Source organism: Diabrotica virgifera, chromosome 3 (assembly GCF_917563875.1).
Source record: "Diabrotica virgifera virgifera chromosome 3, PGI_DIABVI_V3a".
Taxonomy (NCBI): Eukaryota; Metazoa; Arthropoda; class Insecta; order Coleoptera; family Chrysomelidae; genus Diabrotica; species Diabrotica virgifera.
Genome location: NC_065445.1, coordinates 28,796,171 through 28,808,953, shown reverse-complemented (window position 1 = coordinate 28,808,953; position 12,783 = coordinate 28,796,171). Strand labels below are relative to the sequence as shown.

Sequence of the window (12,783 nt, the reverse complement as noted above, 5' to 3'; positions counted from 1 at the left end):
GGACTAATGGTGCCCAGGGTCACGGCTAAGGCATGTCATCTGGAGGTACGAGGGTTATTGGCACTAAATTGATGCAAACAGATTACTTGGAGTCGCTGAACACGAATGCGGCACCAGAACCAACTCACAGAGCACCTGGTTGTCAGTGTCACTGCTAACGTAAGTCAGCTTCTAGAGTTTCGAGGGTTTTCAGCATTAAATTGATGCAAATTGATTATTCGAGCGGTTTTGGGGTTGCTGAAAGCGAATATGACATCAGAACCCACCCCCGGAGCACCTGGTGTCTAGGGCCCAATCATCTTCTGGTGTTGCGAGTGATTTTATGTAAACAGACTACTGGCAGTAAATTGATGCAAACAGATTACATGGGGGGATTTTTTAGGTTACTGAACACGAATACTTCATCAAAACTGATCTCAGGAGCACCACGTGCCCATGGTCACTGCTAAGGCATGTCATCTTCTGGAGTTTCACAGGTTTTTGGGCTTTAATCGATGAAAATAGATTACTTGGCGGTATTTCGGGTCGCTGGAGTTTGGAGGGTTTTTGGGCACCAGGTGCATAGGGGTCGATTCTAATGGCGTATTCTTGTTCAAAAATCCAAAAGTCCCCGAGTAATCTGTTTGCATCCATTTAGTGCCGAAGCAGTGAACTTGGCCACCAGTAGTCAGTCACCTTGGCCTACTTGCTTCAGTAGTCAGTTCTGATGGCGTATTCGTCTTCAGCGACCACAAAAGACCCCGAGTAAGGAACTCTGGTCCTTACTACACTTACTTTGACATGTTTATGCACTTTTGGATGTATTTTATGCATTTTAAAATGTAACTATGTATTGTCTCCCATTTTTCTATAGTAGACTTTTTTCCTGGCATCATCCTGAACACAATGCAAAAAGTTGCAAGTCTCTAGGTTTTGTTCTGTATTTAAAAATCGATAAAAAAACTCTGGTCCAATAGAAACTTATATTATATCTGAAATTGTGACGTTTCTGAAATAAGGAATTACGTCCATATTTTTGCATCATACTGTATATACATATATAGGGCGCCACTGGTCGATCTCTCTCACACACATACACACACAAACAAGTGATTACTGTCAAAATCCAAACCCAAGGAGTAAACACATATAAATTATGTTGCAAAGTTGGTTGCCGCTTTTTCCGCATTTCACAGTAGTCGTTCACTCGTCGCCGACTGCCGACTTGATCGGTCGATTTAGGTAGTAGGTGTAATAAATTTTGAAAGTGATAAAGACAGTTTGTGATAAACTGTAGTGCAGTTCTTTTCGTTTATTTTCTCACCTCTCACATGTAAGTACTTATTTAACACCATTACCACGTGCTAATCACCACGTGGACGCTCTGTTGATAATAGATGAATATGCGCTCAGCGTTGTCAAATTGTTCCAAATGTTTGGTTATTTTGTTTTCACCTTGATGCAAAAATTATGATGCAATGGTTGATTAGTTATTTAACCTTCTACGAGTATTATAAAACGATAATAAATTCTTGTAATAATTAAAATGTAAGTAATACTTAGCATTTTATGTCAGAAATCAATAGATTTTGTAGTGTTATTATTTTAGCGTAAAAATAGACAATTCTGCAAACATAAATAGATATCTACTTCTGATCAATGAACTTTGCTGTTATGTGTTATGTTTGCAGATCTTGGTACGACACTGTAAGCACATGTTTTTGAAGATTATTAATAGAATGCATAGTAGTCCAGGGTAATAAGGTTTTTTCCATGACACTCGAGCAGCCAGGGTACTGAAGCGTTTTTTCGACAGGTAATACCTATAAGAGCAAATTGTAACTATTTCCTGCGTAGGATCTGGCGGCCATTTTTATTTATAAACAATTAAGTGTCAAAAAATGGCATTTTTCCCTTTATTTTTCAAATCAATGGAAAACAGTGAAAGTTATGGTTTTTTTAGTACAAATATCTTTGAGATTATGGAAAAAGCTTTAAAATGACATATTACAAAGTTTGATATACTCATTTATTGTTAATATAATTGCGAAAAAAGGTCGGAATTGCAAAAAAAATTAATTTCGCAATATCTATTGTAAAAATTAGTGTACAGCTTTGAAATTTTTGTCATATAAGGGTTCTTTGGTGCTTAATATGTGATAAAAATTTCAAAGCGATTCATTCAATTGTTTAAATTTTATTCAAATTGTTTATCCCAAAGAGCATTTTTTTTACAATAACATAAGTCAGAAAAAAATGACGTTAGAACCATTCCACAGGTGTCAAATGAAAGAGCATGAGCTATATTTTCAACTTGGTTTAAAAAAAAGTGAATAAAAATGCATTTATTAGTAATAAATAATTATGCAATAGTATCGTAAATCTTTCCTTATAAACTTTTTATTTTGTTTTATAAGAAATTATATATATTTATTACAATTTTTTATCAATTATGATATAAATAACATTATTTGGTAGTTGTGCACTTAAAACAGGGTAAAAAAGTTAATTTTTTTGGAAAAAGTTATTCAAAAAGTTTATAAGGAAAGATTTACGATACTTTTGCACAATTATTTATTACTAATAAATGCATTTTTTATTCGCTTTTTTTAAACCAAGTTGAAAATATAGTTCATGCTCTTCCATTTGACACCTGTGAAATGGTTCTAACGTCATTTTTTTCTGACTTATGTTAGTGCAAAAAAAATGCTCACTGAGATAAACAATTCGAATAAAATTTAAACAATTGAATGAATCGAGTTGAAATTTTTATCACATATTAAGCACCAAAGAACCCTCATTTGACAAAAATTTCAAATCTGTACACTAAGTTTTACAGCAGTTATTGCAAAAATAATTTTTTTTGTAATTCCGACCTTTTTTCGCAATTATATTAACAATAAATGAGTATATCAAACTTTGTAATATGTCATTTTAAAGCTTTTTCCATAATCTCAAAGATATTTGTACTAAAAAAATCATAAGTTTCACTGTTTTCCATTGATTTGAAAAAAAAGGGAAAAATGCCATTTTTTGACAGTTAATTGTTTGTAAATAAAAATGGCCGCCAGATCCTACGCAGGAAATAGTTACAATTTGTTCCTATAGGTATTACTTGTCGAAAAAACGCTTCAGTACCCTGGCTGCTCGAGTGTCATGAACAGGGTATATTTTGTCTTATTACCCTGGCCTATAGGTAAAATAGTGTGGATTACAGGGACGTCATTTGATAGGGGGCAGGGGGCATTTGCCCCCCCCCCCCCGACCCTGAAAATTACTGAAATTTACCAAAAATAAATCAATTTTGTATTATGTTTGCATATAAATGTATCATATATATAATGCTTGCCCCCCCCCTATTAAAATTTCAAATGGCGCTCCTGGTGGATTAACTAACACTGTAATTTTTTATTAAATTTTAATTATTTAGGGCCGGTTGTTCGAACGCTAATCAACATTGATCACTATCAAATATTTAATTACTGTCACAACTGTCAATGTCAACTTTGGTTGGATTGCTGAAAACATAGTTAATTATAATTATGAGATTAGTTAGTCAATTAACATAACAATTATTAACATAATTGATTAACTAATTTCATAATTGTCATCAATAATTATGTTTTCGGCAACCCAACCAAAGATGACATTGACAGTTGTGACAGTAATTAAGTATTTGATAGTGATCAATATTGATTAGCGTTCGAACAACCGGCCCTTTAAGTGTATTATAAGTATATATTTTTACCGGCGTAAAAATAAAATATTAATAAATATTTACTATAAATAGATAAATACTAAAAATTGTGCAGTTGATTATAAATTTCAATTAGCCGATTCATCATTATGTACATTTATGTGGTATAATACTATTATCTATTTATTATTTAATTTTATATGCGGTGATGTTCAGCGGACTAAAAATTGCATCATTCGATTCAAAAATCAAAAAGATATTAGACGTTTGCGGTAGGTTAGAGATGGGTGGATATTATTTGTAACTGGTAATTTTACTGACAGGTGCAAATTACAAATTAGATGATTTTATTGGGGTAATAAACATGAAAACTTATAGACTTTTAGACTTTAGAAAGTATAAACGGTCTTTTATTAAAAAGGGCTTTTCATCGATTGTCATTTATTTCGAGCTTCTGTCATATGTTGTATAATCTGTGTATAATATTAATATACACGGATTATACGACATACGACAGAAGCTCGAAACAAATGACTGTGAATGAAAAGTCTTATATCTGATTAAAAATTGCAATCTATTTAGTAGTATACTGTCTAGACAACGTACATAGAACAATAAAGAAATCAGGAGGAAAATGCGGGAGGCAAAAGAAAAATGGTACAGCAACAAATGTTTTAAAACAGTAGAACTGCAGAAAAAGATACATTTAATATGTACCTACAAACAGGTGAAAGAAATAACTGGACCATATAATTTCGAAGGAGTAAGACAGTTGATATATCTAGGCTAGCAAATTAACCAAAGTAACAGTAACTGAAGAAATCAACAGACGTATAGATCTAGCAAATAGAGCATATTATGGATTAAAGAAACTTTTAGCAGCAAACATAGTCACAAAAAAGAACGAAAATATTAATATACGAAATAAGAAAACCAAGACCAATGAAAGGAAGGAATGGAAGCTGATTCTAGAACTCACCCAGACTCATCAGGGGTTGTAGAGCCAATGATGATGATATAAGTCAGCTGCAAGGAAATATTAAAAAAGAATGTTTGTGTACTTTGTACGCACGTAAGAAGTTATACTTCTATTATATGATTTCAACGAAATTAATATACTTTAAACGTTTATTTATATTTTATTTAAATATTAAACTAATTGTAATATTTGAACAAACAAACACATTGAAAAATGCCACAAATGATTTCTGAACAATGTAGGAAAAAATTTTAACTAAATACGTATTTTCTGAAAAAAAATTATATAATAAATAAACTTCATAAACAATCATAAAATGTATAAAAAAAATTAAAAAAATGGGCAACATTAAATTGGAGGGTCCGAGAAGTTAGCTACAGATATAAGGAAATTAAGGCATGACAGTGTTGCCATGTGTTCTTAGGATAAATCGGAAAAGAGCATGTGATATATTTTTATTAATTTATTTATTAACATGGAAAATATTAACTATGTAGATAAAATAACGAGAAAAAAAATTAAATTTCTCTAATTAAAAAGTGTAAAATAAGTAAAATTCTGCTGCTTTAAGATTTTACTACATATTTTTTGTTTGTTAGATAATCTATATGAAAATAAAATTTGTAAAATAAAGTGCAAAATAAGTAAAATTCTGCTGTTTTAAGATTTTATTACTATATACTTTTAGTTTATTATTATCTATATAAAATAAGCTTTGTATAAATAATAAGGTCGCCAATACAATAATTATTACAGATTATCTAGTAATATTATTACATATCATCTTTTCACCTGAACTCGAAACGCCATCGAAAAAACTCTAAATATTGATTAAAGATAGAAATATTAAATATAATGTAAATAATAACAGACTCCAGAATATATGCAACTGAAAACACAGATATACAAGTCCACAGAAATATTCAAAAGCTGTGATAATAACAGGCTCCAGAATATATGCAACTTAAAATACAGATATACAAGTCCACAGTACTATTAGGAAAAATAATTTGTCTAAAATGGAAGTTGTAGCTATTTATATGGGTAAAAGGTAAAAGGACTATAAAGGCCGCGTCCCACCATCAAATAATTTGAGCAAACTGAAAGTGACAGTTAGTGACATCACATCCTGAGTGTTCATTGTGGATAATAATGAAAAATTTTAATTTTCAATAAAGTACAAACAAGTTAGACAACTCAATACAAAAAATTTGATCAAACTAGACTGATAGTGAGAGCACAGATTTTTAGAATTTCAAAAAACTGCAATTGTGACGTCACTTTGACGTACTTCCGGAGTTTTCTCAAACTGTTTGATCAAATTATTTCAGAAAGAGCATTTCAGTATTCAGGTACATTAATTCCAAATAATAAAATAATACAAAGAAATACAATAATAAAAAGAAAGGCATAAAATGTATATCTGCGGAACATCTGTGCAATCTGGCAAACGCAAATTTAAACGTTCTGACTCTGTTGCCAAATCTCTCCAGGAATCTATCAGGGCAATTGCCACAAAAAATTTTCTAGTAATTAACTACAATTAATATCTAAACAAACAACAAATATTTATTCGTTCGTGTTTTACATAAACTAAAAAATATCAAAATCCATAGAATAATGTAAAAAGGTACTTTTCGAAGCTTTCTCTGTATATTTGAAGCGTGCAACATATTATACATTATATACATTATAATCACATGGCAACACTGTCAAACTTCAATTCAACGTTCTATGAAAATCTAATGTGGCTAACTTCTCGGACCCTCCAACTTAATGAAGTCCAAAAGAATAAAAGTTTCCATTGGGGTTCGAACCCGCTTATCAGCGCAGTTAGCATTGAAATTCATTCACCTTAAACTTTTACCCACGGAGACGATGTGTCATCACGTGCGAAGATCAACTAACTAAACGGATTAAACTTTTGACAGTTCTGAATTTAACCAAATTATTTTGATTTTGAATTGAAATTATTTAGAATTGAACGAAATTGAAAGAAAATACAACAAAACATGAGTAAGAAAACAATATATTACGTGAATATTGATAGAAATTAAGGTCAATATAAGGTGATAGAATAGGTGGTAATCAAAATATGCAAATCAAAGCATTACATACTATTTTGGTAGGTTCTTTTTAACTTTTCCCAATAGGTAGGTACGTATGAAATTTTTTATTAGGATACTGAAACATTTACAATTATTACGTACCTGTCGCTTTTAAAAACTATTTAAAAAGTCACTACAATATTACTCGATTCTTTCATTCTTTAGTTTTGTATGAAATGGTCCCGCTTGATTGATGTTATCCACAGATCTCTACGCCTTCGAGATAATCGGTTTTTATCAGTAATTTTGTGATTGAAAACCGCAGTCACAGAATAAAACTCCACTTCTCTGTTTGATGGGCTTCTACACCTGGCATCTTTTCTATGTTAATAAGTCCAAAAATTTATACGAAAACTATTTAAAAAGGCAGTATAACTATTAACTAACTTTTGTCTGTTGTTTCTCTTCTCACAAAAAATTTTATATCACAACAGCCATAACCACAAAAATAGACCACATCAAACGACAGCTGTGCTACATCCGCCATATTGGATAATTTTTGACATGTCATTTGAACACAAAATCAGAGCAAAGGTATAACGCGCGTGCGTCCGACACTAAGGATTTTGATGTAAAATTCACTCCCATCGCGCCTAAAGAAGTATAACTTCAATAAACAAGGAAATATTATAATACAAGGAAATATTATATGCAATGAACAAAACAAACTGGAGAGATGAAGGAAATGAATTGATCAGTTCATCATTGATTTTCACTCCAAATTCTTTATTTTGCAAGACCTGTTTATTAAATAAGTTCTTCTTCTTAATGCGCCTATCCGTGACGAATGTTGGCGAATGGTAATTGAATCAAAACGAAACCGTCTATTTTTAATTATTTATGAGGTATAATACTTTGGGGTTGCCCATCTCTATGACAACTATTTCAGTATATTGTAGATACATTTTTTCCTGTAAAAAATATATGTTTTCTAATTAGAAAATAATGAATTATACTATAATATATTTATAGATCAAATATCATAATAGAGTGTTTCTACAACAAATATTTAATAATGTTCATTTCCCGTTAGGGATATGAAAACATCGTGTAATAAAAATAAACACTTATTTTGGAATTTTCATCATAAACCCCTTTGAAATTACGTGAACGTCACCGTTTCAGAGAAGGATGCAAATTATTAGATTAAGCCAGTCGCTGATTAGTTAAAGATTAGTGCTTACAAGAAATAAAGCACATACCGTTTTTAGTAAATAATATAATGATATTTGAAATATGTATTATTCAATCATTATTTTGTATCTTATAATGCAATAAAATTTTCAAAAAGCCCAGAGTAAGCGTTTCAGAACTTGGCTCTTTGTATCACTGAGTTATCTCTCTCTCTCTCTCGTTCCATCCCTCCTTGTGGAGTATTGGGCGCTTATGCGTTTCTTGGCCAAAAGTGTAAGATTGCTGTCTGGCCGGGACAGCGCATCTTCTTTTGTTTTTATTCTCTGGATAAATTGTGAACTAATTCCCTCCACTCTCTTCTATCTTTTGCTCTCTTTTTGACTTCGCCCCATCTTAGTCCAATTTTTTCGTGTTCTCTCGTTGTTGTTCTTTTCCAGCTGTTGTCTGGTCTGCCCCTCTTTCTTTTTCCCTCTGGTTGGTATTCAAGTGCTTGTCTTGCTATGCTGCTTTGGTCTTTCCTTAAAGTGTGGCCGATCCATTTCCATTTTTTTTCCTTGACTGTAGTAGATACGTTAGTTTGCTTTGTCCTTTCCCATAGTTCTGTATTAGTTATTTTATTTGGCCAGTATATTTTTAGGATTTTTCTTAGAGATTTGTTTACAAATGTTTGTAGTTTTTTAGTTGTATTTTCGTCCTGTTTCCATGTTTCTGCTCCATAGAGCAGTATACTTTTAATGCAACTGTTAAAGATTTTAATTTTTGTTGTTTCCGATATTTCGTTTGTTTGCCAAATTTTATTTAAAGCGTTGAATGCGTGTTGCGCCTTTGTTATTCTCGTCTGTATATCCTTTTTACACCCCCCGCTCCTTTCCATGACAGATCTCAGATATGTGAACTTGTCTACCTCTTCTACTTCTTTACCGTTTATCATTATTTTATTATTTGGATGGTTATTATTTTTTAGAAGTTTAGTTTTTTCTGTGTTTATTCGAAGTCCAATCGTGTCGGAGTACTGTGCCAATTTGTCAATTTTTGCTTGCATATGATTTCGGTGTTCAGTTATAAGGCAGATGTCATCTGCAAATTCGAGATCTTCTAGCTGTTTGAAAAGGTTCCACCTGATGCCTGTTCGATCGTCGATTACTTTCCTCATTACCCAATCTATCATAATAAGAAATAGGGTAGGGGATAGTACACAACCCTGTTTGACTCCACTTTCTATGGATATCTCTTCTGTTACTTCACCTGAATGTTCTAGTTTGGCTTTGTATCCTTCGTAGAAGAGTTTAATAAAGTTTATGATTTTTTGTGGTATCCCATATAATCTAAGGATTTTCCACATCTGTGCCCTATTTACACGGTCAAAGGCCTTCTCGAAGTCGATAAAACTCACATCTATATCTTTATTCCATTCATTTGTTTGTTCCAAGATAATTCTAAGGGTGCAAATGTGATCAATAGTGGAATGGTTGGAACGGAAGCCTGCTTGGTTGTTTCTCAGTTTTTTATCTAGTTCCGGCTTCAATCTTTCCAAAATGATTTTGGTCAGCACTTTGGATGTGGCACTTAGTAGTGTTATTGCACGCCAATTGTTGCATTTGCTCAGGTCTCCTTTTTTGGGTATTTTTATAATCAATCCCTCTTTCCACTCCTTTGGCAATTCTTCGTCCGTCCATATTTTATTCAAAAGTGTATGTAGCATCTCTACTGACTGCTCGGTGTCTGCTTTTATTATGTCAATGGGTATATTGTCGATTCCTGCGGCTTTGCCATTTTTTAGTAGTTTTAGAGTGTTTCCAATTTCTTCCATTGTAATTTCTCCAATATTCACTTCTAGCTCTGGTGATTCTACTTCATCTTCTATGATTTGAGTTATTTCATGCTTAGCATATATCTCTTCGAAGTATTCCTTCCATCTTTGTATTATTTCTTTCTCATTTTTTATTCTATTTCCTTGTTTATCCTTTACTTCTCGTATATTTCGTTGTGCTTTTCCTGTTAAGTTTCGTATGATTGTATATTGTGTTCGTAAGTCGTTTTCTTTCGCTGCTTCTTCTGATATATTTAGCATCTCATTTATATAGTTTCTTTTATCTTTTCTGGCTTGTTTTTTTACTTCTGCGTTTTTTGCCTTGTATTTCCTTTCAAGTGCCCTCTCTTCTTCCGATCCTTCCTTTTGTAGAATTTCTTCTTTGATCTTTTTTCTTTCTTCTATCAGTAGTAGAGTGTCTTTGGTAATCCATTTTTTATTTTGTCTTCTTTTTAATCCGATTGTTTCTTTTGCTGTATTCATCATCACTTCTTTAAAATATTTCCATGTTTCTTCGACTGACTCTCCAGTTTGTTGTGATACTGTTCGGTTAATTGCCAATTTCTCACTAAATTTATTTCTTATACATTCTTGTTTTAGGGCATCAACGTTGTACTTGTTCCTTCTGCTGATTTTTTGGTTTTTATCTCTGGCTAATTTCATTTTTAGTCTCGCTTTGATTAGCATGTGGTCTGATCCCACATCAGCACCTCTTAAGCTCCTGACATCTTGCAGCCAGCTTCTCCATTTATATTCAATTATTATGTGGTCTATTTGATTCTTGTATCTCCCTCCCGGTGATTTCCATGTTTCCTTATGTATCCGCTTATGTTTAAAGATGCTTCCGCCTATTAAAAGTTCATTTTGCTCACAAAATTCGATTAATCGATTTCCATTGTCGTTTCTCTCTCCGATTCCCTCCTTTCCCATCACATGTTCATGTCCTTTATTATAATTTCCTATTTTTGCATTAAAGTCTCCGATTACTATTTTTATATCTCTTCTATATTTATTATTAATCTTATTAAACGTTGTTTGTAGTTGCTCGTAAAATTCTTCCTTCTCATTTTCGTCGTTTTTATTTGTGGGAGCATATACATTTATTACTATTATGTTATAATATCTTGCCTTCAGTCTCGCCCAAATAATCCTTTCTGACACTGGTTCCCACTCTACTAGAGCCTTTCTCCCCTTTTGGGCTAGCAGTATTGCCACTCCCTTTTCGTGTTTGTCATTTACATCCGTATTCCCAGAATATATCATTAGCTGTTGGTCACCTACTCGGGTTGATCCACTACCATTCCATCTTGTTTCGCTTAGTCCGACAATGTCTAATTTGTACTTATCAATCTCTTGGCTTACCTGCTCCAATTTGCCGGTTTCGTGTAGGGTTCTTACATTCCATGCACCTATATATATGTTCTCTCTTATGTCTATTTCATGTTTATCTTTCGTTTTTGCTCTATTTCTATTTTCGTCCTTGCTCAATTCCTTTTTCTGTGCCTTGTCTGTCGTGATTTGTGCTTTTGTTTGTGTATTTTCATCTTCTGTTAGTTTTTTGGATTTCCCTGGTCTTCTTCTAGCTGGTTGCTGTATTGATTCCATTTGTGTGTTTTTCCATCTATTATTAATTTATTATATTTTATTGTAACACTTTTACCCTTATTAATTTCTTCATTTGCGACTTGTCTTATTTTTTTCTGTGTTTGTAGTTCTTCTTTTGTTATGTCATTATTTATATATACTTTATTGCCTTTTATGTGTTTTAGTTTAGCTTTATTTTGCATGATCTTTTCTTTTTCAAACTTGTTCTGTAGTTTGACCAAACATGTTTTTTCTCCCAGTTTGATAACTTCTTCGATTTGAACATTGATATTCATTTCTTTTTCCATGAAGTTTCCTACAGTTTGTTTCAGTGCATTTCTATCGATTGTATCTATTGGCAAGCCTTGTATTACAACATTATTTACTTTCCTTTCCTTTTCTAGTCTTTGTACACGTATTTTCATATAGTTTAGTTCTTTTTTCATTTCTTCCTTCTCCTTGTGTTTAGTTTGGTTTTCTTGTTTAACTTTCTCCAATTCTGTTTTCAGGTCGTTTAATTCCTCCCAGTACTTTCTCTGTTCATTCTTTATCTCTTTTACTTCCGTTGTTAAATTTTTTGTTTCTGTGGTTAAGTCATGCATCATTTTAATAATTTGATCGAGCTTATTATCTTCGTTACGGGTTTTGTTAGGCGATCTAGACACTTTTTTACTTTTTTGGAACAATTCTTCCTCTTCTTCTCTGTTCCTCTTTCTATGGTCTTCTGATGTGTCGTCGTCCGAATCCACTTTGTATCTATCCATTATTTTTACCGGTGTTAACAAATTCGAAGCCATTTTTTGTGGCGCAGCGTGCATGTATTACTCACTCCCGTTACTTAATAGTCCAATCGGTGTTTTGTCACTGTTCGGTTTGCGAAAAAGTGCCGAGCCCGCCTCAAAAGCGCGGAGGCTCTTCACCTTATCAAACCTAAATAGCTACTGTTATTTATAGTTCGTTAATTTGCATACGATATTTTTGTTCTTTCCCAATAAATATAAGAAATTGTACACATACAGATTTTTTTCACTTACTTATATTCACTCCCGTTACTTAATAGTCCAATCGTTATTTTGTAACAGTTTGGTTTGCGAAAAAGTGGCGAGCCCGCCTCGATGGCTCAAAATCAAGTCACCTTATCAGAACTAATTAGTTTCTGGTTTTTATAGTTCTTTAATTTGCAAGCGATATTTTTGTTCTCAGCAAAGCGATATTCAATAAATGTAAATATAAGAAATTGTACTTACAAATTATTCTGCTTGTTTTCTTGACTCACTTTCTGCACAATTTCACTTTGTCAGTTTATGGTTTCTTTGGCGCTTTAAAAGCTTTTTAATTATAGCCGTAATAATCACAAAACTTGATAAAAGTTACGAGCACTCATAAACACGTCTTACCAATTCCCAGAAAGATAGAAATATTAAATATAATGTAAATAATAACAGACTCCAGAATATATGCAACTGAAAACACAGATATACAAGTCCACAGA

General features: G+C 32.4%; 1 protein-coding gene across 5 annotated transcripts in view; it reads left to right on the top strand.

The window, feature by feature from the left end:
• Positions 1-1,105: 1,105 nt before the first annotated feature.
• The window catches only part of LOC114340192 (homocysteine S-methyltransferase), a 197,033-nt gene continuing 185,355 nt past the window's right edge, over positions 1,106-12,783 (top strand). For 4 of the 5 annotated variants that reach the window (XM_050647846.1, XM_050647845.1, XM_050647844.1 and 1 more), the window contains exon 1: positions 1,106-1,312. The gene's annotated coding sequence lies outside the window, so the exon portion shown is untranslated. Of the gene's footprint in view, positions 1,313-1,487; positions 1,528-12,783 lie in introns of those variants that run through there. The other variant, XM_050647843.1, reaches the window with a different exon arrangement.